The following is a 27,955-nucleotide window of genomic DNA, read 5'->3' on the forward strand; positions in this document are numbered from 1 at the left end:
GCAATCCTTTTTATTTTCTGGCGCATCCTGACGGTGGATATATCGCTGTGATGCTCTGCTTATTACCTCTTGTTACATCATTTATGACGTCCAAAATTTATGGTGGTGCAAGTTATGCCTGTGTCAGTTAGATATAACTGGAACATTTCACTTGCTTTGTCCAAGTTGTATTGTTTCAGACAAACACTGGAAACTAAGCAAGAAACCTTTGTATCCAGTTCCATTTCAGATTCTTTGTGGGGAAAAAATTGCTTTGATTTTTCAGGGCCTTTTACCTTGTTGCCTTCAGAGAAGAAATATTGTTTGGTTGCTATTGATTATCACTCTAAGTGGATTTATTATTCTTGTGTGCAAGCAGCAAATTCTTATACTGTTATTTCTTCTCTTGAAAGTCTTTTTAGGATTGAGGGTGCTCTGAATTGTGTAGTCACAGACCATGACCAATCTTTTCTTTCGTTAGCAATCAATGAGAACTAGCTCTGGTTTAAATTGTTTGGATGTATGCGGGTGGAGGAAAACCATTCGGTTTTATGAAGGCCCTCACCCACCAATCTAGTTGGTGGCATGCTTCATCATCGGGCCCCACCCTGGGCCCCACTCTCGGTACCCCGGGTGGGGCCCGTTGATGAAGCATGCCACCAACTAGGTTGGTGGGTGAGGGCTTTCATAAAACCTAATGGTTTTCCTCCACCCGCAGGCATACAAACAATTTAAACCAGAGCTAGTTCTCATTGATTGCTAACATATAAACTGGGCAAACGGAATAGCCTCTCTAGTTCTCCTCTCTCTTTTTGATTACAACAATCTTTTCTTTCGTCATCAAGTTGCTAGTTTTATAGAAAGTTTTGAAATCAATCACTGTCAAGTTGCCTTGTATAGTCCATCCTCCAATGGACTTGTCAAGAGAGCTAATCGTTTTATTAAGGAAGGGCTTCAAACCGCTTTTGCAGCTAATGTTGATGTGGGTGATTTTTCGCAAAAAAAGGTTTTGGCATATCTTACGGCACCACATTTAACCACTGGTGTTACACCTTTTTAAGGCTCTTGGGGGTAGAGAAGCTAGATCCAAGTTGATGCCTCAGTGGTTTAGTGACTTAGCAGTGGGACTGCTTTGTGTAAAAAAAAAAAAAAAAAAAAAAAAAAAAATAAAAAATTCTTTGGAAGATCTTCAACTAGTTAAGAACAGAATCGCTGCAAGCAGATACTGCAGAAGAAAATTTATTATGGCGTTTCTAAAACAAAATGTGCTGATGTAGCAGTGAATGATTGGGTACTTATCACGAAGCCTTACAAAGTTTGCAAAGGTCTACGGAAAGTACAAACTGTTTTAGTTTCAGCTCATGGGGCATAGTCATAGTTCAATAGAAGGCAGCATCTCGGGATCGAACCGGCCATCTTGGGGTCCGGCAAGGGATTCTGCCCCTGGTTTTCAATTCAGCCAGTCCCCCCACCCCCTTTTTTTTACCCTTTGTAGTCTCAGGGGCCCCTAGGGTATTCCCTCTGCTGTTTCTTCAGGAGTCTCCTGAACTGTCACAGGAGGAAACTCTTCAGGCTCTGAAGGAAGGAAGGAAGGAAGGAAGGAAGGAAGGAAGGAAGGAAGATCTGCTTAGGGAGTGAGACCAAGAAAGTTGATGGTCTTGCGCCTTTTTCTCCAGTTTGAGCATAGGGGGGAGGGGGTTGAGTCCCACTTCTTCAACTTCGCCGAAGACTTTTAGTGTGATGAAGATAAACCACAGAAATTATTTTGGGAGTTAGAACGGGTCCAGGATCTTTTCTTCGACCTTGATCAGTTAAGGCGTGGAGTTTTCAAGTGCTTGGCAATGTAGAGTTTGGCTTTGCATTTCTGGTTGGGCTTGGGATTCATCAAGGGACAGTTGTTGCATACCTTCAAGTCATGTTCTGTCTCCAGGCACCATATGCAAATTTGATAGAGATCGGTCACACACATTTGCTTGCAACTGTCCCTAGGAGGTTTGGACCATTTAGTTTTTGGGGTTACCATTTTGCCTAGCACACTGCTTTTAAGAAAATATTTCTAAGCTAACACTCTCTCAAAGAGACCTAGGGTAACTCTGTATCAGGTGGAATGGAAATAAAGAAACTGATAGCAGCACCCTTGAGACACCGCATGGCACTTCTGGAGCGTAAATGTGCCATATTCTAGCGCACAGGTGTACTTTTGAAAAGTTTCCAGATCCAGTCTGATGCCTTGCAGTGATATTATCAATGATGTCATAGAAGATGTTATGAGTGATGTAATTTGTGGGGCAATTGGCAGTGCATGGCGAGGGTGTGAGTTATAGTTACCTTAGGGCATGAGTTATATAGTTAGTTATCTCAAGTCACTATAACTACTGAATATCTATGGTTTTGTGTATGTAAAATCTTAACCTAACTATAATCTACATGTATCCTTTTTGTTTTTTTGAGATTTTCTAAGGTTTTTTAAATTCTATTTCCTAACTATTAAGTCCTTGTAACCTTTTGTTTTTTTTCAGTGAATGTTTTTATTAAAAGTAAAGTAATATTTAATTACCATATGCTATACAAAACTTTTTAAATAAATCTGTTCATCCAATCACCACCCCACATTGCTGTTTGTGGCCCGGGTAGTCTCCTCCTGGGCCCAATATATATATTGGTGTATATTAATGTGCCTTGTTTAGACAACTGTGACGTCAATAACCAGGATGTAATTGAATCACCTTAGCAACAAGCAATGCCAATTATGTGTGTGACGTCTGTGCTCCAATCGCTGTTTGTATATATAAGTGCACTGTGAGATGGTCAGATGTTAGTGAGCAAGGCGGGAGTTAGCCGCCGAAACGCGTCTGAGCAGAAGCTGTAGCTGAGAATAAAACGCTTGTATATTGATACACGGAGTCAGCACCTTCTTTTGAGGGAAAGTGTGGTATGGTGAAAAAAATATATATATATATATATATATATATATATATATATATATATATATATATATATATATATATATATATATATATATATATATATTATATCCCAGGAGGAGACAGATGGAGAGACTAAGTAGGCTTTGATAGGCCGTATTCCTCAATCAATGGACAAATAGCGTGTACTCCCCAATGACTGCGTGAGATATATATATATATATCTCACGCAGTCATTGGGGAGTACACGCTATTTGTCCATTGATTGAGGAATACGGCCTATCAAAGCCTACTTAGTCTCTCCATCTGTTGGAACATTTTTTAACAAAATAATTACTTTTGTTGCATGGAAGACGCGACTATGCACTAACTATGGCGATATAGTGAAATGACAATTGAATTCAGTTGTCAATTCGCCAACTTTGCGATCACGTGCTATAGAATAGGTGTCCTTGTGATATATTGGGGGGATCCTGACGTGCTGTATTAAAGTTAACTGGTTACTGGAACGCTTTGTGTTGACATCTCCAGGACTTATTGGTAGGATCCTGGCGATTTATTACAAAATCCATGGTTATTACCTTAGCTGTTGAATATACTTGCGAATCATAGTAAAGTCATCGTATTCCACTCTCTTTGGAATTGGAAAAAGCCTTGAGAAAGTCACATGACGTGACGAAACACGTGTCGGCTGTTGTCTTTCATGGACCAGGATGAAGAGGACATAGAAACTGCTTATAGTCCTATATAATTAGGGAACATTTGTCCTTTCTTGGTCTGTGCATTTGAATTACTCTTTTTGTGAAGTTATACCTTATGTCTGTCCAAAAAAATAAATTGTAATATTTTATATACTGTTTTGAATAAAAACCCTTTGAGAACCTAAAATTGTTGATTGCCAGTGATATTTGGATCGACACATAGAATGTCTCTTTTTGATTAATTGTAGACTTAAATAGTTACTCTAGAGTGCCGGGATATTTGTATATAAATATTCATCAGATGCTAATGTAGCGCTCTAAGTTTTCTTTATAAAAGCAATACCTTTGCATTTAGATATTAATTTACTTCCTACTTTAACCACTTAACTGCTGGGTCTCCTCCACCCCCCATCAACCTCTCCACCCTGTGCTGAGCCCAAACAATAGCCTAAATATAGTTACATTTTAGTCCTCAAGGTTTTCCAAAAGAAACTAAGTGTTGAAATAAAGACATATTGAAAACTATTAGATATAAACAGCCATTTGTGAAAATGTCTTCATCTGTCGAGTTGGCGAGACTTAATGACATAGAGAGATTTTCACTAGTGAGGTTAAGCCCCGCCCCTCTTTTCCATTGGCTGGCGTCACCGTTCATGCAAAACGGTGGCCAGCCATTGGAGAAGAGGTCCTAGTGACGTTCTTCTTTCTCTGTAAGCCCCGTCCTTTTCAGACTGGCTTACTTGACTTACTGCTGGCTTAAAAGCTTTCTTATCTTTTTTATGGGACCAGATGGCCCCATAAAGAAGATAAGGAACCTTTTATGCCAGCAGGAAGTCACCAGGACGCCCCACCACCACATCCTCAAGACGCAGAGGAAAGGAAGTCCCATCTCCGTTTAAGCCCAGCTGCGCCGGAGGAAAGGAGAGATCTACGGAGAGAAAAGCTTCCCCCTACGAGTCACCAACACCGGACTCCAATGCCAGCCTCATGACCCCCGGTAACGGTCCGATCAAGCAATCAGAATCGGCGCCTGAGACCATTGCGTCGGGGAGCACTGCAGTCGGGTCGTGTCTGCTGATTTGGGAGCTGGGTTGGCCGGCTCACATGCACGCCATTACAGGCGTCTGGTACCGGGTCCGGCTATCAGCGGCCACTTTAGTCCAGATTCATGTAGTCCGAGCCGGGCGAGGTGCCCCCTCATGGCGAACAGCACTCCCCAAAGTCAATATTGATGTACTTGCCTCTGGGGCTGTGGGGCTCGGGCCCCGTAGGGTGCTCGGTCATACTCGGGAGGGTCCGCACACTCCAGCGTCAGCCGCGTGGGGCGCACTGCCCGGCAGCGGTGGTGGCGGATGCTCTCTGGACTGGGCAGGCTCGGGTCTGGGCATTCGCTGGATCCTCTGGCTGTAGACGACCCGGGGAGTGCACCAGCACAGACCGGTCGCTGTCACCGTTAACCTGTGGGTGGAAGAAGCAGTCCAGAGGGGTGGCCAAGGCCTGACTGCCAGGGGACATTTTCACGTAATCGCTGGCGCCGTTGAGCTGACTCTCGGGCCACACAGCATCCTCATGTAGCCACTGTCCTCTGGTGAGCTCTCGCCAGTCTTGTAGCCGTTCAGATGTTGGGGGCTGTCATTGCGGGGCCGCAGGATCTCCTTGGGAGCGGACACAGTGCAGCTGCTCATGGGCATGTAGTCTTTAGTTACAAGAGCCGCTCCGGGCACCATAGGCATGTAGCCATCATTGCCCAGGTGTCCAGTAGAGCCAGTCTCCACATGTCCATAGTCCTCGGGGTAGGGATGGTATGGCATCTTTGGAGAGGGGGTGGGAGAGTGGTGGCCACGACAGGCTGCTCTCAGCAGGTTGGCCTCGTCCAGGGAGGCGGATGAGACCTGCGCGGTGCTCCGCTGGTGGGCCGGGGGGGCAGCGAATAGGTACGTTTCCTGTGTGCCTGATCGAGCAACTCCTCTCTGGAAAGGCGGCAGTGGTGGAGTGGGCCGAGGCTGGCCCCACTGGGCGGCCGCTCCATGCACATATAGCCGTTCATCACCCGGCCGGGGGTGGTTGGCGTCTCAGCCACAGACTCCTGGGTGCTGCTGCTGCTGCTGCGGTGGTGGTGGTGCAGGACCCCAGCGCGCAGACAAGGTCGCCCGGCATCTACAGGGCTTGAGCTGTACTCGTCCAAGGACATGAAGCCGGCTTCGCTGGGCGAACAGGAGGTGGAGGCGCCGCAGCTGGATGGTCGAGGTGCGGTGCTGCTCTCCGAGCCGTGCCCGCTGCTGCTGGAGCACAGGCTGATCGGGCTGGCAGCAGAGGGTGGCGAGCGGGGAACTGGCATTGACATGGAGTTACTGTGCTGCAGGGCTCCAGGGGGCGGCAGACTGGACTGTGGGTAGAACAGCGGGCGAGGTCCCGCCATTGTGTTGGAGCGGCTCCGATGCGTCTTCAGGGCCCCATGGCTCCGTATGACCACCCGGTCCCCCTCGCTGGCCGTGCGCAGGGAGCGCTGCTGGGTGGCGTGGCAGAGGAAGAAGAGTCGGTGCGTGTCCGGCGGGACGGCAGCCCCGTCTGGCTAGGAGGCGGGTGGCTGTGGGTGTGTTGCCAGGGAGCCGGCAGCCTGATGGGGGTCGACTGGCTCTTGCAGCGCGGGCGCAACTCTTGTCTCAGCAGAAAAAAACATTGGCAAAGCCAGTAGGCCTCACCGACATAAGAGCTTTTGGCTTTGTCAATGTGATTGTTTTAGCCATGTGGCTCTGTGTTTGTGTGGCTCTGTGTTTGTGTGGCTCTGTGTTTGTGTGGCTCTGTGTGTGTGTGTGGCTCTGTGTGTGTGTGGCTCTGTGTGTGTGTGTGGCTCTGTGTGTGTGTGGCTCTGTGTGTGTGTGTGTGGCTCTGTGTGTGTGTGTGTGGCTCTGTGTGTGTGTGTGGCTCTGTGCGTGTGTGGCTCTGTGCGTGTGTGGCTCTGTGTTTGTGTGGCTCTGTGTGTGTGTGGCTCTGTGTGTGTGTGTGGCTCTGTGTGTGTGTGTGGCTCTGTGTGTGTGTGGCTCTGTTTGTGTGAATGTGTGTTTGTGGGAGTGTGTGTGTGTTTGGTGTCTCTGTGCTTGTGTGGCTGTGTGGCTCTGTGTGTGGCTGTGTGGCTGTGTGTGTTTGTGTGGCTGTGTGTGTTTGTGTGGCTGTGTGTGTGTGTGTTTGTGTGGCTCTGTGTGTGTGTGGCTCTGTGTGTGTGTGTGTGTGTGGCTCTGTGTGTGTGTGTGGCTCTGTGTGTGTGTGTGTGGCTCTGTGTGTGTGGCTCTGTGTGTGCGGCTCTGTGTGTGTGGCTCCTGTGTGTGTGTGTGTGTGTGTGTGTGGCTCCTGTGTGTGTGTGTGTGTGTGTGTGTGGCTCCTGTGTGTGTGTGTGGCTCCTGTGTGTGTGTGTGGCTCCTGTGTGTGTGTGTGGCTCCTGTGTGTGTGTGTGGCTCCTGTGTGTGTGTGTGTGGCTCTGTGTGTGCGGCTCTGTGTGTGTGGCTCCTGTGTGTGTGTGTGGCTCTGTGTGTGCGGCTCTGTGTGTGGCTCCTGTGTGTGTGTGTGTGTGTGTGTGGCTCCTGTGTGTGTGTGTGTGTGTGTGTGGCTCCTGTGTGTGTGTGTGTGTGTGTGTGGCTCCTGTGTGTGTGTGTGTGTGTGTGTGGCTCCTGTGTGTGTGTGTGTGGCTCCTGTGTGTGTGTGTGTGGCTCTGTGTGTGTGTGTGTGGCTCTGTGTGTGTGTGTGTGGCTCTGTGTGTGTGGCTCTGTGTGTGTGGCTCTGTGTGTGTGGCTCCTGTGTGTGGCTCTGTGTGTGTGTGGCTCTGTGTGTGTGTGGCTCTGTGTGTGTGTGGCTCTGTGTTTGTGTGGCTCTGTGTTTGTGTGGCTGTGTGTGTTTGTGTGGCTCTGTGTGTGGCTGTGTGTGTATGTGTGTTTGTGTGGCTCTGTGTGTTTGTGTGGCTCTGTTTGTGTGTGTGTGTGTGTGTGGCTCTGTGTGTGTGTGTGGCTCTGTGTGTGTGTGTGTGGCTCTGTGTGTGTGGCTCTGTGTGTGCGGCTCTGTGTGTGTGGCTCCTGTGTGTGTGTGTGTGGCTCCTGTGTGTGTGTGTGTGGCTCCTGTGTGTGGCTCCTGTGTGTGTGTGTGGCTCCTGTGTGTGGCTCCTGTGTGTGTGTGTGGCTCCTGTGTGTGTGTGGCTCCTGTGTGTGTGTGTGTGGCTCTGTGTGTGTGTGGCTCTGTGTTTGTGTGGCTCTGTGTTTGTGTGGCTCTGTGTTTGTGTGGCTCTGTGTTTGTGTGAATGTGTGTGTGTTTGGTGTCTCTGTGCTTGTGTGGCTGTGTGGCTCTGTGTGTGGCTCTGTGTTTGTTTGTGTGGCTGTGTGTGTGTGTGTGGCTGTGTGTGTTTGTGTGGCTCTGTGTGTTTGTGTGGCTCTGTGTGTTTGTGTGGCTCTGTGTGTTTGTGTGGCTCTGTTTGTGTGTGGCTCCTGTGTGTGTGTGTGTGTGGCTCCTGTGTGTGTGTGTGGCTCCTGTGTGTGGCTCTGTGTGTGTGTGTGGCTCCTGTGTGTGTGTGTGGCTCCTGTGTGTGTGTGTGGCTCTCTGTGTGTGTGTGTGGCTCTCTGTGTGTGTGTGTGGCTCTCTGTGTGTGTGGCTCCTCTGTGTGTGTGTTGCTCCTGTGTGTGTGTGTTGCTCCTGTGTGTGTGTGTGGCTCCTGTGTGTGTGTGTTGCTCCTGTGTGTGTGTGTGGCTCCTGTGTGTGTGTGTGTGGCTCCTGTGTGTGTGTGTGTGTGTGGCTCCTGTGTGTGTGTGTGGCTCCTGTGTGTGTGTGTGTGGCTCCTGTGTGTGTGTGGCTCCTGTGTGTGTGTGTGTGTGTGTGGCTCCCGTGTGTGTGTTGTGTGGCTCTGTGTGTGTTGTGTGGCTCTCTGTGTGTCTCTGTGTGTGTGTGTGTGTGTGGCTCTGTGTGGCTCTGTGTGTGTGGGTGGCTCTGTGTGGGTGGCTCTGTGTGGGTGGCTCTGTGTGTGTGGCTCTGTGTGTGTGGTTGCAAATGCAATAGATCTCGCGTTTGCGAGAGATTAAGCTATTGGCATTGTAAATGACAATGCCATTTATTTATCGGTTTTCAAAACCAACACATAAATTAAAATTTTGTCATTTACAATGCCAATAGCTCTAACTTTTGCATTGTAAATGCTTGTTTGTTACTTTTGCCGATTTTTACAAATGCGGTGTACTATTGCGTTCACTATACCCTTTTGGTTGGGGGTATATGTAGGGTTTGTAGGTTCTCCAAGAAATTGAGGTACCCAGAGCCAACTTCTGAACTGAAACACACAATGCTTTTTCATCGTGTACGGAGTATAGCCCTATTCATATGGTGAAAAAAGTAGAGTGAAAAAAAGGTATCATGGTAACCCACGTATTTCTGAAATGGGCTCAAGCTATGGAGTTTAGGACCAGTGTTTTTTTGTACATCTCTGAATATGTGGGTACCCGTACAAGCATAAGATTTGAATGGTATTTTTTTAAATACCTTCTTTCTTACACACTGGCTTACATTTGGAAGGTACAAATCCAGTAGATCCAATTGGCAATAACATATCATTCTATCTTTGCTCCCACATGTCTTCTGATAAAAATGGTACCTCACGTGTGTGGGTAGGCCTAGTGCCGGCAACAGGAAACGGCCCAAAATGCAACATTGATGCATCACATTTTTCCACTCAAAACTGACCTATTTTTTGCAAAGTGGGAAGTGGATTTCTGACCCTAGCTCAACCAGCACCTACTGACACCTAGCAAACCTGTACATTTTTTTAAAACTAGACACCTAGGTAAATCCAGGATGGGGTGAATCACATGGCTCTTTCCAGGTTGTTTTACCCCGAATCCTTTGTAAACCTCAAACTTTGACTAAAAACACATTTTCCACATATTTCTGTGATGGAAACTTCTGGAATCTAGGGGAAGCCACAAGCTTCCTTCCACCCAGCATTACCCTAAGTCTTCTGATAAAAATGGTACCTCACTTGTGTGGGTAGGCCTAGTGCCCATGACAGGAAATGGCACAAAACGGCACCCGAATACATCATATTTTTCCACTCAAAACTGATCTATTTTTTGAAAAATGGGTAGTTGAGGATTTTGGCCCTAACTCAGGGTGCACCTAGGTAAACCTAGCAAACCTGCTTATTTTTAAAAACTAGACACTTGGTGGGGTGACTTGTGTGGCTCCCAGCAGGCTGTTTTATCCAGAATCCCTTGCAAACTTCAATCTTTGACTAAAAAACACATTTTCCTCCCGTTTCTTGATAGAAAGTTCTGGAATCCACTCCGCATTCTCCTAAATCTTCAAATAAACTTGGTACCTCACTTGTGTGGGTAGGCTTAGTGCACGCGACAAGAACGGATCAAACCACGGTCACTGGGAGCCCTTGTTGGTCACACCTGTCGACCTTGGTTTCCTGTTGCGGTTACTGGGCCCAAACGCACACAGGGCACATAGTTTTTATCGGTACAAGTGGGGCAATGCTAGGTGTTCGGAATTGAGTGGATTCTTGCAGATTTCGGAGGCCTTCGTCATAGAAATGTAAGGGAAATTAATGATTTCAGACAAAGTTTGAGGTTTGCAGAGCATTGGTGGTAAGACAACCTTGTGGGTTCACACAATGCACACTACCCTGGCATCCCCTGGTTGTCTCTTTTTTCAAAACGTTTGTGGTTGGTAGCTCTCCTTGGGTGCCGGCTAGCATGGCCCCAAATCTCAAAGCTACCACTATTGCTGATCTCTCATAGCATTTTAGGACCTTTTTGTGTCAGTCTCTTGGCCCACCCACACAAGTGAGGTACCATTTTGATCGGGAGACTTGAGGGAATGCTGTTTAGTAGGAAAAGTGTGGCTCCCTGCAGATTCACAAAAAACAATTAGCGTTTTTACTCAACGTTTCAGGTTTGCAGGTCATTGTGGGTAAGGAAATGGTGTAGGATGCATGCTCAGCATACCACCCTGGACTCCTCCAGTTGTCTGTTTTTCAGAACTGTCTGGGTCTGGTGGGTTTTCCCATGTGGTAACCCACCCACGCTCAAAAAGTGCAGCTGTGTACCATTGCAAGTGGGACGATTTTGAGAGTTAGCCACACTCTCCTGGCCCATATGTAAAAACCACATCCGAAAGAATCAAATGTCCTCTTGCTTGCCATTGAGATGGGATGCATTAGTGCACAGAGGAGCAGAAAGACTGGTGACGTTTTAGAGGTGCATCTGAGGCCTGATGCTAGGCTGAGAAAGACCCACCCCATCATTTTAATCAAAATATATATTGCAGACCTGACCCCTATATTTAAAAAATATATATATCTTTTCCTCGGGCTTTCTGCCCTCTCTGGGGAACATATTGGGGGTAATTAGCCCCATCTGCCCCGGGAGGCAGAAAGACTGTTGCCCCCTTTACCCGGGCGGGGGCATGGCCAGGCCCATGCTAGGCAGCCCCACCCCAGTATTTGAAAAACCAAATCCCTGGCGTCTAGTGGGCTTTGTGCCCCTACCCCTGGAGGGGCAGATTGGGGGTAGTTGCCCCAGTCGAAAGACTGGTGCACCCTTTAGTTGGGGTGTGGCAGCCCCCACCGTTATATTTAAAAAAATAAGACTTTCCCTGGGAAAAAAAATCCCTGGCTGATCTAAAATGTGATTGGTACTCTCAAAGCTAGTGGTGGCAAAAAAATGTTGCTACTCTTAAACAGGGGAAAAAATCTAATTTCTCTGCCTGCTTGTACCCTTAACAATCTCTAAATCCAGTCCTCAATCGAACTTGAGAAACTGGTGGATTTTAGTTGTTTCTTCTGATACTTTCCGGCCAACAAAAGGCAATACAGGAAGAGCAGTCTACGTTATACAAACTGCCCCTAAACCAGGTAGTTTTTTGGCTTCCTCCCATCTCTTTTTTCGTAGATCAGAGGGAAGCAGATGGTTGGAATTTTTCATAGATTCTTGCAGCAATCTTTTTTGACTTATCACGGAATGGAACAATATATTGCACAGCCCTACTGAAAGCAAAGCTGCCAGTTGACGAAGAACCCTGAAAGAAAGCCCAATCTGTGTGTATGGTACATGATGGTTTAGCTTCACCAAACCTGGAAAGGAAGGGAATCAAGATTCCCGAGTATCATCTTTGGTTTGTAGAGCGACACAAACATGGTTCAGACTACCCATCTTGCCAGTGTCTATTCTCAGTCTCTGTTTGGTAATACAGCCAAGTTTGTCTGCCAAATTCACTCTCGTCCTCTTGACTTCTTTGGTGTTGCATCTAGTGATTGGTAAAGGGATAAATTGTCAGAAGTCTGAATGCATATATCCGATCTAAAATCAAATGTTGTTGCATGTGCACCCTTCAAATTTCTTTGTGAGCAGTAATTTCATAATCTCTTTGCAAAAGTCTAACCAGGAAACTCATGAAATTAATTCCATCATCACCCCTCACAAAACGGTTGCTCACGTCCTATTAAATAAATACATGGTATTCCTACAAATCCCACAGTATAGAAGCAAAAAGATCAGAGTCCATTTCTTCTGTGCAGTAGGTGTGTATGACTGAGGAGCTGTTCATATTACCAGTATATTCTGCAGAAGAGTCACATTTACCTGTTCAACTCCAGAAGCAGGCCAAGGGCTTTCTCACATTACGTTGATCATAGATCTGCTAGCCTCTAGAGATTAATCAAATGCAACTGTAAGTATAAGGGTAAATTGTGGTGCATGAGCCTCGTTGTCTCGCCATACTCTGAAACGTAGACAGGCTAGGCTATTTACTTCTTCGAAACTATACGTCTTGGGTACCCAAATCTTGACGACCAAAGTGCTGTAACAAAATTGTAAGTCAGTACAAATATGGCATTAGCGACCTTAGTACGTATCCAGGTCTGCCTTATTTAATATGGAGTTCAGCTGCTTTTCATTGGACAACATTTATTTAGACTGCAGCACACATGTTTATGGAAATACTTTTTTTCACAAATTAAAATTAAGCTAGTCCAAATACTGCTGGTATTCAACGAAGTAAAACATTACATAAAGATTCTTCTTCCTATCCACTATCGGCTGCTTCTGTAAACGTCCACACTATACTTCTTATATCATTTCTTGATACTTTTTTGTAATGCTTCTGTACTTATTGCAACATCCTGTGCATCTTCATATACCAGGTTTCTTTGCTCTAATTTGCAAAGTTCACTTTGACCCATAATGTGTTCTTGCGCAGATAACATTTTCAAGGCGAGAGAGTTGTTCATTTGGTAGCTGTCCTTTTGTTGAACATGTTTTTTCCTATGTCTACCTATGGGACCTTTTCCAGGAGTCCTAGAGCTCAATTATTGAGCCCAAATGGAACTGCAGTACAAAAGGGGGTGGTGATGGACGGAGCATCTGAACCAATCAAACACTCACACCCAGTCAAAAGATCTGGGTTTGATCCATCACCATTCTTTAGCCCACTCTGCCACCCCAGTTCAGACATGGCTATATGCAAATCAGTCTGACCCTGTGCCTTATGGGAACAGTCCAGCCCGAACTGCCAAGCCATGCCTTCCCTGGACCGGAAACAAGCTTCCGAGGACCGGTTTCTGGCATTACAGCCGTCTTCAGCCCGGCTTGCTTGAATCCAGTGGCAAAGTGAGCAAGGGACTCACGTCTGAGCATACCCTGCCACACTTATGGCGGCCAAAAGCGGTACAAAAGGTGATGGTGATGGTGATGGACGGAGCATCTGAACCAATCAAACATCTCGCAACCTATCCCCTCTCGCAATACCTCCAACCGACCCCGACACATTATCAATACACTTTCGGACCTCGACATACACACCCTACTCCGCACATATGTCCCGGTTCTCCAAAACCACTTAGCCACCACACACCTGTCCATTCCTACGATTCTCTCCAACCCCCTCAGGCACCCCACGCAAAACAACAGAGGCTCCGTCCCCAACAACCTCACAAAAGTCCCCCTCACTCTAGATCCCTCCTCCTCCCTCTGCACCCCAGACTCAAATCGAGATCGATTGCCACATACTCCTGAGGCGGAAGCCGGGAGGTTTTACTGCTAGATAACAGAATACTTGTTATTTCTACCTTTTAAACGCACTGCACTTTGCACTAGCGCTTTTAAATTGTTTGCTATCACCGCTTTTACTGTGTATTTTGTGATCTGTGTTACTTTGAGGAATTACCTGTTAAAACTCTCCCAAACGACCGCTTGTAAGCCGCTTTACTGTACCCAAGAATAAAAAGGCACATAGCCATTTCGAGGCCCCCAGTCTAACAAACAATCCCCTCGAGGCAAGGAATCCACGGCCGCCATCTTGAATTGGGGCCTGGACAGCGCTCTAGTGGCTGGGCGATTTGGGCCCAATCCACTATAAAATGGAGCCTCCTCCCCGTCCGCGCAGCGGGCGGGCGCAGCGGGTGCCGTAGGCGCGCCAGAGGCAAGCCCGTCTGGGCCCGTCCGGGCCAGGCCGGGCACAGGGCCATCCACTATGCCCGTCTCACACAGTCCCCGGATCAGACACTCACGTGACTACCTCCTGCAATTTTGTACGGCAGCTACTTCCCCAAGATTCCAACCTTTTACCAAGCCCCATAATGAGCCTGCAGAGACATCCATCCACCAGTCCTCCAATGGTATTAGCCTAGCTCTGCTGAACTGTAGATCAGCCCCTAAACACGCTATAGAGATTAAAATACTGATCCAAGACTTAAAATTGGATATTCTCTTCCTCACGGAAACCTGGCTAACGTCTCACTCCGAAGCAGACATTGTCAATATGCTACCCCAGGACCACCTTATACAATATCAGAATAGAAGGGAGGGAAAAGGAGGCAGACTAGCGATTGTCTACAAAAACTCCTTCGTATGCAGGCTACAAGAAGGAGGAATTGAGGACTGCGAAAGCACCCATTTCTCTCTTCATATAACTCCTAATAAATCACTTACGGGCACTCTGATATACCGTCCACCCGGCAGCCTAGGAAATTTTGTAAGCTCACTACTAGAGTCCACTATTTCCTCCTGCACCTCGACCCCTAACTTCATCGTGCTCGGTGACTTAAACTTACATTTTGAGGACAACACAGATAAAACTGCTGTGGACCTCACTTCAGAATTAAAAGTACTTGACCTTCATTTAATTAATTCAGAAGCTACTCACATAAAAGGTCATCTCTTGGATCCTCTCTTTACCAATCTGCCAAAAACAGAGGTTCAACCTACGATCCCTCTCTCTTGGACTGACCATTTTCTCATCCCATTCACCTGGCAAACTCCAGTAAAAAGGGTCCACACCCCAACCCCCAGAGAACACGATAGAATATGGTCTAAATTATCATTTGAGCACTGGACACAGGAGCTAATGCGCTCCGCTCCTCTGCCACTCCCTGACCCGGTAAAAGCAGACGAGAACTTTACCAGTTGGCTCACTTCCACTCTGGATATAATCGCCCCTAAACAAGATCTAAAAAAGAAAAATAACTCCTTTAAATCTCCATGGTACTCACAAGAACTCAGGAACCTACGAAAAATCTGCAAAATCCATGAGAGAAAGTGGAGAAAAAAGTGGGACCCCCTTATCAAGGAAGAGTATAAAACTGCAATGAGGACCTACAAAGCAGCACGAAAAGCAGCCCAAGCCTCCTTCTTTGACAAAAAAATCAAAGCTGCATCTAGCTAATCCCGAGAGACTTACAAAATAGTCAAAGAGCTTCTCAAGATACCCAACCCCCCCTCTTCTCAACAACCCTCAGTTGCCAGATGCAACCAAATAGCGGGCTTCTTCCAAAACAAGATCACTAACATTCTGCAATCACTTCCGCCCAAAGCAGTCAACAACCCCACGGCTGCCCCCCCCCCCTACCCCAAGACCAACCCTGGACAGCTTTAATCAACTGTCCAATGAGGACTTCCTGAAAGCCCTCTCAGACCTGAAAAGTGGCTCCCCCAACGACCCTGCTCCCATTTGAATTTTAAAACAAGTTGGACCTACCATCTCTCACCTGGCCTCTAACCTTATTAACACCTCGCTGCGCCAAGGAATGGTCCCCCCCAGTTGGAAGCATGCCATGGTCAAGGCACTACCGAAAAAACCAGGCCATGACCCCTCAGATCTAACCAACCTTCGACCGATCTCTCTCTTGCCTGGCATGAGTAAGATCGCAGAGAAGGCAGTCAACCAGCAATTGTCAGCCTTCCTCGAATCCAATAACCTCCTTCGACCCTCACAAACAGGCTTCCGTCCAGGCCAGGGGACTGAGACAGCCCTCCTGAAAGTGGTAGAGGAGGCCAGATGCATCTTGGATTCAGGGGGATCGGTTCTACTGCTCCTCCTGGATCTAAGCGCTGCATTTGATACGGTCGACCACAAGATTCTAATCCAGCGACTATCTGAGCTAGGAGTGAGAAACACAGCACTTTGTTGGCTCTCATCTTTCCTAGAAAACCGTACCTTCCAGGTCTGTGAAGGGAACATGCGATCAGATATCCTTTCCCTCCAGTGTGGGGTTCCACAGGCTCTTCATTGAGCCCTACACTGTTTAACACATATATGGCCCCCCTGGAGGATGTGGTCACCCCATTTGGGATAAAAGCCGTCACTTACGCTGATGACACCCAAATGATCGTATCATTCTCACTCGAAGAAGAAAAAATCAAAAACCTCCATGACTGCCTAGAAGGTATATACGTTTGGATGTCCAACTCAAGGCTTAAGCTCAACGGCTCAAAGACCGAGCTTATGCTCTTGGGACACCAACCACCGTCCCTCCCCATTGCTATGTGGCCTTCATGCCTAGGACCCCTTCCCCAGCCCAAGTCCGAAATTAAAAGTTTAGGCTTCTGGCTGGAACAAAACCTCTCCATGACAACACAAGCAAAAAAAATAGCCGGCACCTGTGTTGGTCTACTTCGATCAACCAGGAAGATTCTTCCACTACTCCCTGCAACCTCACAAAAAATGCTCATGCAAGGTCTAATACTGTCTAGATTAGACTACTGCAATGCCCTTTTTTTGGCCGCCCCTGAAGCTACGCTCAATGTCCTGCAGCGAACACAAAATGCCGCTGCAAGGATACTCACGGGAACCCCCCGTAGAGTTTCAGCCAAACCTGCCCTAAAGACATTGCACTGGCTGCCGATCCGAGACAGGGTCAAATTCAAAACCTTATGTACCACCCACAGAGCCATGCAAAATCAAGGACCCCCAATGCTTAAATCTATGATTTGCCCATACATACCTAACAGACCCTTACGTTCAGCGCAAGGCAACCTGGCTAAGGTTCACCGAATTTAAAGAGCTCGAACCGGTGGACGCCGTTTTTCGGTGATCGCCGCAACCCTCTGGAATTCTCTTCCAATCCAACTCCGGTCTGAACCTAATCATATGAGATTCCGAAAACTTCTCAAAACTCACCTCTTCTCGCAATAACCTTTCCTCTTCTGCTTCTATCCTCAGGTGTTTGCCTGCAATCTCAGCGCTGGGACGCTTCCGGGCAGCCATGCGCTATAGAAGTCCCATATTCATTCATTCATTCATTCATTCAAATGCACACTTCTCAACTGCAGATCGGCTCAAAGACACTCCTCGGAGGTCGCTGATCTCATCATTACTTTGTGAACCTTGACCTAGCCATCCTAACTGAAACATGGTTAACTGAATCTTCTACTCCTATCATGGATATCCTAGTCCCCCCCCCCCCCAACTACTGCATCATTAGACTTGACAGGTCCAGCAAGACAGGCGGTGGAATTGCATGCATTTACAGGAGCAACCTTTCAGTTAATAAAGTCACCGCCCCCTCTCTTACCTCCTGTGAATACATCTGCCTTGATGTCAACCGCGAAAACAAACCTGTATGTTCACTACACATCATCTACCACCCACCTGGGGACAACCTCACCTTCTCCCAACAACTCATAGACACAATCTCAACCAATTCAGGACGGCAAAACACTCAAATTTTCCTTGGCGATTACAATCTTCACTGGAATGATTGCAGTGACGCAGTGGTAAATAGCCTCAAAAACTTCCTCAACTCTTTTGACCTCACCCAAATATGCAACAGTCCGACCAATGACAAAGGCTCTATCCTTGACCTTATCATCTCCAAAGAAGGCACTATTTAACTTGATGCAATCCAACCCTGTGACTGGTCAGATCACCATATTGTCACATTCTTCATCAATGAAAAAATGTAACTTAACCCGGTCCAATCCTCCAAGCCCAAAGTTTGGAAAAGAGACCTGAAGAAACTCAACCCAAACTCTTTACCCCCTAACAGCTGCAATCTCCTACTTCCCCCTACCGGCGTTACTGACTTTCAATACTTAACTGACCACTATCTCAACGCTATGACCTCAATAATCAATGAGGCTGCACCGATGCAACTGAAAAGAGTCTCCACTAAGATCTCCAACCCATGGTACGACGGGAGTCTCAATGAAGATAGACGGGCCATGCGAATGGCAGAGCGCACCTGGAGATCTGCTCCCTCGGCACTGCACCTAAAAATTCTGAAGAAAAAGAGAAGCGCCTACTTCAGGAAAATAAAACGCTCAAAATCAGATTTCTTCAGACTCCAGCTCGACCAAGCTAAAAAACGTCCAAGAAAACTGTTTGAGCTAATCAGAACACAATCCAAGGAACAACCCCAATCAGTCAGCACTATGGGCGATGCACCTTCCTGTGAAGACTTCTCTGCTTTCATTAACCAAAAAACTGACAACATAAGGAGCGATCTCCTCATTGACGCAAGCCTTTACTCCAAACCCCACTGCATAACACCTACTGAACCAAAAAACAATGCTACATGGTCATCCTTTGGCACTTACTCTGAAGAAGAAATTGACCGACTACTCTGCACCTTGAAACCATCCAATCACCTCACTGACCCCCTTCCTGCTAGCGCTGTAAAAGACTTCACCCCTTTGCTCCTCCCACTCTGGACTAAAATTATCAACAGCTCACTTCAACAAGGAACCATCCCTGACTCCCTCAAAGTTGGACAAGTCATACCTTTACTAAAGAAACCAACAGCCGACCCCACTGATCTAAACAATTACCGTCCTATTACCAACATTCCCACTCTCGCCAAACTGTTGGAAAAATGCGTTCAACTACAATTGACAAAGCACATAGAACAGTTTGATCTCCTCAACCCTCATCAATCAGGCTTCCGAGCAGGGCACAGTACCGAAACTGCTATGACTCACATAATTGACGACGCCCTCCAAATTTTAGATCAAAACAATGCCTGCCTCCTCATCCTTCTTGATCTCTCTTCAGCATTCAACACTGTTAAACATGAGAACTTACTCGAACTCTTAAACACAAGAATGGGTCTTTCTGGGACTGTTCTCCAGTGGTTCACTTCCTTTCTACACAACCGGTCTCAGAACTTCAAGAGCAACAACTTGATGTCCTCTCCAGTACCTGTATCGTTAGGTGTCCCCCAAGGATCCTCCCTATCCCCAACTTTGTTCAACCTAGTTATGGAACCTCTCACCACCTTGCTACAAGCATCCAGTGTACACTTTCACATGTACGCCGATGACACCCAACTATATCTCAAATTACAATCCCCCAAAGACATTATGCTTCTGAACTCAACGATCAGAAGCACCCAATCCTAGCTTGCCGATAACCACCTCAAACTCCATGCTCTGAAAACTGAATTCCTTCTGATCTCACCTCCCGCGAAAATCTCTAACACTCAAACTTGGCTTAAGCACCTAACTGCACTCAATGTCCAACCGACCATCGTGGATTCAGCAAAATCTTTAGGCATAACACTTGACGCCAATCTCAACATGCAGCAGCATATCAGCAAGGCAACTAAGGGAGCGAACTTCCAAATAAATACCTTGAGGAAACTTAAACCCTTCCTCCCAGCCAAAGACTTCCAAACTGCAGTACAAGCACTAGTCATCCCTCGCATAGACTACGGCAGCATCGCCCTCTGCGGTCTCCCCCTAACTACAACTGCACCCCTAAGAGCTTCGCTAAACGCGGCCGCGAGACTCATCACTGGATCTAAAAAACACTCACATATTTCCCCTGACTTTAAATCCCTGAACTGGCTGCCTTTTGAAGCCAGAATACATCTGAAACTTGCCTGCATGACGCACAAGGCTGTACACCTGAACTCACCCGGCTACCTCACTCAGAAGCTGACAATTTCTGGCGGCTCCAGAACCACCAGAAGCACAAACAATCTTCTGCTGAAGCCTCGAAGATTCCGGAAGGAAAAAACTTACAAACGCTCCTTCTCAGAAATGGCGCCTAGGATGTGGAACTCACTCCCTCCTGAAACCAGACTCTTCTCCTCCACTCCTCTTTTTAAGAAAGAAGTAAAAGCTATCCTCATGGCTAAATACACTTGGACCTTTTAAGACTCTGCGTCGATCTGTACTACTTGTTTGATCTCTTTGCCCATTTGTATTACTTGTATTATCGACTTACCTGATTGTCCATGCTCCCTCTTATTTGTACTATTTGTATTACTGACTTACCTGCCTAACTATGCTCCCTCGTGTACCTACCCTACCACTCACTTATTACCTACAATTACGCTATGCCCAAATGCCAGTTAGGCACTCTCCTGTTCTTACCCCATGCCTTTTGTAAAGCGCTCTGATATCTGCAAAGATCTTGTTCGCGCTATATAAAACTTTCAAAATAAATAAATAAATAAACACTCACACCCAGTCAAAAGATCTGGGTTTGATCCATCACCGTTCTTTAGCCCACTCTGCCACCCCAGTTCAGACATGGCTATATGCAAATCAACTGCAAGCATTTCCATATAGCACTTGACCTTCAAGGTAGAGACGTCAATAAGTCATTGGCTTACTCCTGGGGGTCGTGGAGACTCAGAACTCAATCCATAATTTGCTGCAAGTTATTAACTCAATGTCTAGCCAGTGCTTAATTGTTGAAAAAGAAAGACTAATTTAGTTTAATCATACACATCTTAATAGAAATACTGTACATAATATTTCAGAAGCTGCAAATTAGGTTGTGTATTATTAAAACCCTCCAGTGATTACTGAGGAAGGTGTTTAGGCTTCGCCTTCGCTGTAACCTCATAAGATGCTCTTTCTGTCACTGTTCCCATTTAGTGTCTGTGGCTTCCCTTCAACAGGGATGTAGGATTTGGAAAGTGTTTTGGGTGGGTGACCTGATCATTGATCACTTCTGGTGATTCTCCCCTCCCTAGTAGTGTGGTCTTTATCCTCCAACCTCTTTTTGTCTGGTTTGCATATGGCCATGTCTGAACTGGGTTGGCTTGGTGAGCAAAATAACGATGGATTAAACCCAGATCTGTGACTGGGGGTGAATGTTTTGCCATTGTGCAACATTCCGGCCATCATCTTGTGCGTTTTGCGTTTCACCCTATGTGGGAAGGGTATGCCCAGACGTGGGTCCCGTGCTCACTACGCCACTGGAGTCAAGCTATCCTGGTGGAAGACTGCTGATAGCCAGAAACCGGTCCTAAGATGCTTGATTCCGGTCCAGGGAAGACATGGCTTGGCAGTTCGGGCTGGACTGTTCCCATGAGGCACAGGGTCAAGGCTGATTCGCATATGGCCATGTCTGAACTGGGTTGGCTTGGTGAGCAAAATAGCGATGCATGTGCAGCGGTGAGCTTTCGACGCCACTGGAGTCAAGTTATCCTGGTGGAAGACTGCTGATAGCCAGAAACCGGTCCTAGGAGGCTTGATTCCGGTCCAGGGAAGACATGGCTTGGCAGTTTGGGCTGGACTGTTCCCATGAGGCACAGGGTCAAGGCTGATTTGCATATGGCCATGTCTGAACTGGGTTGGCTTGGTGAGCAAAATAATGATGCATGTACAGCGGTGAGCTTTCGACCCACCTCCAGCATTGTTTGTTCATGTAAAGCTCAATACTGAAGGAGGTTGAGATGCAACGTATTTAAAACCTAGAGCAAGGCTCCATAAACATATGTGTGTTTTCACTGACAGTAAAAAACTATTTATTAATATTGTCGCTGATTGATATTTACGATCTACAGTTTCCTACTACTAGATGGCTACATTTAGAAGGAGAAAGGAAGGCATTTTTGAAAACTAAATTGTGGGAATAACCGGATTATTAACCGGATAATGTGCTGCATGGCAACATACTTATAAGGGCCCAAAGGTGAGACCTATTGGCTATGCCAATGCTTGTGGTTAACTCTGAGTAGGACAAGCAATGCTTATGTTTTTCTTGTATTTTAGCAACACAGCACTGTTGACTGGTGGACAAGTGGCATCTACAGTGCCAGCGGGTATAACCAGTAAGCAGAGGCAGGATCAATCAGTTGAGGAAGCTACAGTGAATCTTGCATCTTGTGATCTTCCTCTGTTCCAGACACAAAATCCACCATCCATACAAGCTAGTTGCTCTCGTATGCTAAGTACATAGATCCAGAAGCAGGCCAGGTTTTTCTTTGCTCCAGTGCTTCTTAGTGCTGTGTAGCTGAACTTGGACAATTAATAGTTTCTCTTTTCACGAATGCGCTCGGTCTTCTTACACTGTAGAGCCACTTTGGGGACTTATGGGCCTCACCCTTGCAGAGTTGTTCAAGTCCTTCCCTGGTGCTAAATTCAAACCCTTGGGTTTGACTTGCTTTGGCTCATTCATCGCCCCTTACCTTCTGAGCAGGGACTCCCTTGAAGTAGGGGCCATGTAGCTTCTCGTGATAGTCTTGGTTGATGATTCCAAGTGTCTGGTCCCAAGCATGGCAAGGGGAGTTGGTGATGGATATCCAAGCCCTAGTACACAGAGTTTCTCATTGCGATTGATGTGGGGACCATGGTTTCCCATAGAGAAACCTTGGCACACTGACTGGAAGTTTCAGTCCCATCTATACACGTAAGTTGCAAACTGTAGTCGTGCATTCCAAGAGTCTGCTAAGAGACTAGTTCTCTGCTATTTGTTTATTCCTCTCAGACTGCTCGACCCACGGTCTTTGTTACAAGGTGCTAGCAGAAGGTGGGATGAGGCGGAGGACAGTCAGGATGAAAGTGAGCTGTCCCATTTAACTGTTTATTAACTGTGGGGGTGGGAGTGCTAGCCTTTCCGCGAATAAGCCAAGAAAGGACAGGTGCACACTCCCTAGCTTCAAAGATGCCTTCTGTCATCCACACCCAAACGCCGGACCCACAACAAAGGAGCCGTGGAATATCCAGAAGGTGCCTTGAAATTCACTTCTACTATCTGCTACATGTGAGTGATATCCAAGATGAAGGGTGCTGGACATCCCAAAGACAAAAGTGATGCTCATGTGCCTATTGCCACCTGTATCACACACTCCACGCTGTTCCTACTTCCCACCCAAACAGTATTTACAGGACATCCATGTCGCTAACAATGATGGGTGAATGACCTGGTTGGAAAGACTGACATGCCAATTTAAAATGGTGGCAGAGGTAAGTAGGAGATCCTTCCTTGCAGGGTCAGCTAGAAAATAGGCCTGGGTGAAATGTTTAATTATGCTGGAATGATCAGAATAATTTGTATTACTGTTGTGATGCACAATTACAGAGAATTAAACTATTGCACCGTTCTTGTAATTGAAGTAAAAATGCCTACCCAACAGCAGAGCAACAAAGCATAAGCAATTGCTAGCTGCTGCTGTAACTCTGTTTACTTACTCAACAGCGAATTACACTAGTTACACCCACCCGTACTAGTAAGTCATCCTTGCTACTATACTCGTTATTACTGCCTCCACAGTCCAAGCTCTTCAGCAGGCGACCCCTACAGAACCGCATTTAGGAACTCAATCCATGTCACATACGCCCTTTGCACACATGCATGGTAACATAACGTGTATTTGTAAAGTACACGTTCACCCAAGGGTATTTTGGCGCTGAATAACAGACGTTTATTGTTACCAAACTGAATGGTACTCATTTTATCAACCGCAGAAGGATGAAAGGCTGAGTGGAGTGGACCGCCAGGATTTGAACCTGTGATGAGGTTGATCACCGGCCACTACAGTGGATGTATTCCTTCACTAAGCCACCAGACCCGGCATGATCATTGTTTATGGTGAGATGGGGGTCAAAAATCTAGATCTTGCTGTGACTAACTTGAGGTAAAGGTGCACCCTCTTTTAAGGGAGAGGTGTGGCGCCGCGGCCAGGGCGACTGATGCTGGAATCTGGGGATCACGGTTCGATCTGCCGGTGGCAGATGAGCCCAGCACCATGTGACTCTGGGCAATAGCTTGCTTAATCTTCCCGACGGCCTCCAGGCCTGGAGACCCTTACGGGTGGTTTGTTCGCGCTCCACAAAATGTGGATTATTATTATTTATTATGCCATGTAGCGTGCCTTTCTCAGTCAAAGCACTCTCCCTGCTACAGCTCTGCCCATGTTTGCTTTGCTTGAAGTCAGATATGCCGAATAGATGGGATATCGTAACCTAAGTGTATCCAATTATCATGAAGATTGTATTTATTGCGAAGCGATAGCTAATTGCACTTAAGCGGACTTTAAAAAACATCGGATTGCTCCCTGTACTACCATTTTCCATTTGCAGCATAAACGATGCCTCAGGACGTTCGGTAATTTTTGGATGGAAATACTTTTATTTACTTGTAATGTTCCCAATAGCAAGGTAAAAAGCTCTTTCTACACCCCGCCGTGTTTATTTTTAGAATCGACGATGTAGCGCTGCATTAAGTTGGGGATTCGTACTGAAGGGGTTTTCTAGACTTCTAAGCTTAAGCCTTGTCATGAGAAAAGTGTTGGGTACTGGGTTTTAAGTGACCGTGAATCTATTATAAGTATTTTTACGATACCCGTGTTAACATTTTGCTGTATATTAAGAATACAGCAGCGTCGGAGCGCACGCGGACAATTCGTTGTTTATACTGGTCTCCTTACATGTTTTTCCGCAGTTATACGCTGCTGTTCTATTGCAGTAGCATCACTATTTGTGCGTCGGACCATGGGTATTTGTGAAAATGCAGATTACCCTCCCGCCCCCCCCTAAAATCCCCTCACTTGTCTGTGTTGAAACTCTAGCACCGTTGCCTAACTCCAATGTCGTGCAATTAAGTTTCCGTGTTGAGCTTCCCTGCGAAAGTTACACTATCTCAGTTTCAGAAATGATATATTGTGTTCGGATTATTTCTTGATACTAATATAGACATTATTTAGGGCTAAGATGGGGCGTTTTCACGAAATGTGTACTGAGGCTTCACAATACACGTAGATCAAACCTGCTTGTCTGGTTCTCGGGTCCACAAGGCATTTTGTAGCCAAACATGACATCAGCCTTTCTTGTTGATAAGTAACTTGGCAACGGATCTCCTCGTGTTGCAAAACCCATTCAGGCTGCGCAACCGATGCACTCATTTGTTATAGCAACACTCGAGTGGCTTCTCCCCGAGAGCAACGTCTTAGTGAGCTTGGGGTACAACTTGTTAATTACAATGTGATTAGATCTGACGACGATCCATCGATGCGATTGGGCTGTGAAACTGATTGTTGCAAAGAATTACATTAACTGTACTAATACCCATTTTATACGTTTTGAATTCCTTTTTAAGCAGCTTCATATTTTCATCTTTTCCAACTATCTTTAGATACAGTTGATGCCTTGTTCCTGTATAGAATTGTAAGACATAGTTACTAGGTTTCTATTGGTGGTTATCACTTTTGTACAAATGCTCAATTATAAATATGTTTTACGCTCTGATTTAGTGTAAGTACGGCTAAATATATTGCTAAGCGTACTACTTGCCTTAAATCTTGCTACACCGGAATGTGTAATGGTAATAATACCCCGAGGTTCCAGCTGCTGTTGAGCCACATTGTTGTGATGACAGGCTTGTATCCTATAGGAACACAATAAACCTCTCCTCGCTTAGTGGAGTGCTCTGTATGCGATTGCCAGTTTAAAGACCTCAAAACCCCGCAGTAGGTTTGCAAATTTGGGGAATGCTAAATGCAAATACAGTCACAAGGTGGAGAATTGCTTAAAGGAATGCAAGAAAATTGAAATTTTCACCCTGCTTTAAAGACTTCTGCTGATCGCATTTTGCATTGATGATATATATATGTATGTGCTGAAAATTGATTTATTTCTACTTTCGCGGTGATACTTCTAAGCCTATTGTCTACTTTCACATCCTCCAGAAAGGAAGATCACTTAAATTGTCTGCAGACCTGAGCAAATGATTTTTGATGGCAATAGACCAGCTAACATGCAGCATTCTCATATATGTATTTTTTTAATATGTTTGCTTTAACTGCTGTGTGCTGTAAACACTGTTGCCATATGAAATGAAATGAAATGAAAAATTGCACTTGTATAGCGCGTAACTACCCGGAGGCCTCGCAGCGCTTTAGACTGATTTCTTGTGGCGGGCTCAGGGTGGATCAACACGCTTTTGCGAACAAGTGCGTTTTTAAAGCCTTTCTAAAAGACATACGGTTATTGTTCTCTCGAAGGGAGAGGGGGAGAGAGTTCCAAAGCTTGGCCGCAGTATGGGAAAAGGAGCGACCGCCCCAGCGAGCTTTGTTGATTTTAGCAGTAGTTGCGAGCTGTAAAGAACTAGAGCGCAAAGCTCTGGACGGGGCATAAGGCAAAACTATGGGGTGCAGAATTGCTGGGCCGGTGCGATGAAAATATTTAAACACAATGCACATGGCCTTGAACTGCACTCTAGCCACTACTGGGAGCCAGTGAAGTTCCCTCAGAGCTTTCTTGGCTGACTGCCAACGGGGGATGTTATACAAAAGTCGGGCGGCACAGTTTTGTGTAACTTGGAGCCTGTGAGTCACTGCTGCCGGGGCTCCTAAGTATAGAGCATTCCCATAATCCAGGCGGGAGAGTATCAGGGCCTGGATCATGATCCTCCTAGCCTGGAACGGGAGCAGCGGGAGCACCTTACGAAGCATTTTCATCAGCCCGATGCATGTAGCGGCAGTTTTGGTGGCTTGGACTGAAAAGTCAAGTGCCTTGTCCAACCAAACTCCGAGGCTCTTTATCTGGGATTTGGGAAGGGGAGGCGCGCCAAGACATGGGGGCCAGATGGATGCTAGGGCGGACGGGGAGGGATTGCCCAACAGCATGATGTCTGTTTTCTCCCCGTTGAGTTTAAGATGGGAAGATTGCATCCACCTGGCAACAGCCTCTAGACAGGGACCTAAGGTGGAAGACGAACCCTCAGAGTGGTCAAGAGAGACCACCAGTTGGGTGTCGTCGGCGTAGGTAACGATACGCACACCAAAGGGATGGACTATGCCTTCTAGAGGTTCCAAATAAGCGTTAAAAAGAGTGGGGCTCAGGGAGGAGCCCGGGGGCACCCCACAGCTGAGTGGATGCCTAGGGGAAACTGTCTCGCCCTCAAACACCTGAAAGAATCGTTCATCGAGGAAGGAGGCTAGCCATTCCAGGGCCGCGCCCGACACGCCCAAACCACTCAGTCGTTGTAATAATGTGGCATGGTTAACCGTGTCGAACGCGGCACTGAGATCAAGTAATATGATGGCGACCTTTCCTCCCTGGTCCAGCACAGCTCTAGCTTCCTCCGTCACTGCCAGAAGGGCAGTTTCAGTTCCGTGCTGAGGGCGGAACCCTGTCTGAGAGGCACGGAGCAGACTATTGGACTGTAAATAGTCTACTAAAATTGTATTGACGTGCCTCTCGAGCAGTTTACTCAGCCACGGCAGTAAGGAAATAGGTCGATAGTTGGCCAGGTTGTTCTGGTCCAATGTAGATTTTTTTCAATATAGCTTTAACCATCGCACACTTCCATGAAGGTGGAACAGATTTCGAAGTGATGGAAGCGTTGAGAACATCCAGAATGACCGGACGGATGATGTCCATGACCTTGATGAGGGTCTGGGGGGGTGCTTGGTCATTGGAGGATCCCGAGGAGGTCTTAAAAATCAGCCTGTCTAATGTAGTGAGATCGAGAAGTGGAATTTTGTCGAGAGACCAGGGAACAGAATGGTCAGAAACTGTAGGAGTGATGCCGTCACTGCCAGTAGTAAATGAGGAGTAGATGGCCTGGATTTTCTGGGAGAAAAAAATGGCAAGATCGTTACAGCGAGTTTGTGCGCCGTCTAATGAGGGTTGCTCAGGAGGGGAAGAAATTAAAGATTTAACTATTTTAAAAATTTCCTTAGGGGCGTTAGCGGGCAGATTAATTTTCGAATCATAAAAATGGGATTGTGCAGCTTTTATTTCATTTTTGTAGAGCTTTATGGCAGCTCTGTGCTCAGCCTTCCTCTGTTGTGAATGGTCCTGCCTCCAAACTCTCTCCAGTTTGCGACAGGCTTGCTTCATTGTTCTAAGGGCGGGCGTATAC

At 46.6% G+C, this 27,955-nt stretch overlaps 1 protein-coding gene and 1 pseudogene across 3 annotated transcripts in view; one reads left to right on the forward strand and one right to left on the reverse strand.

The window, feature by feature from the left end:
* The window catches only part of KIF2A (kinesin family member 2A), a 513,057-nt gene that overhangs the window by 36,013 nt on the left and 449,089 nt on the right, over positions 1 to 27,955 (forward strand). The gene's annotated exons all lie outside the window — the stretch shown is intronic.
* Positions 4,760 to 27,933, reverse strand: LOC144819100 (insulin receptor substrate 2-like; annotated as a pseudogene).

This window comes from Lissotriton helveticus, chromosome 2_1 (assembly GCF_964261635.1).
Source record: "Lissotriton helveticus chromosome 2_1, aLisHel1.1, whole genome shotgun sequence".
In the NCBI taxonomy this organism is placed as follows: domain Eukaryota; kingdom Metazoa; phylum Chordata; class Amphibia; order Caudata; family Salamandridae; genus Lissotriton; species Lissotriton helveticus.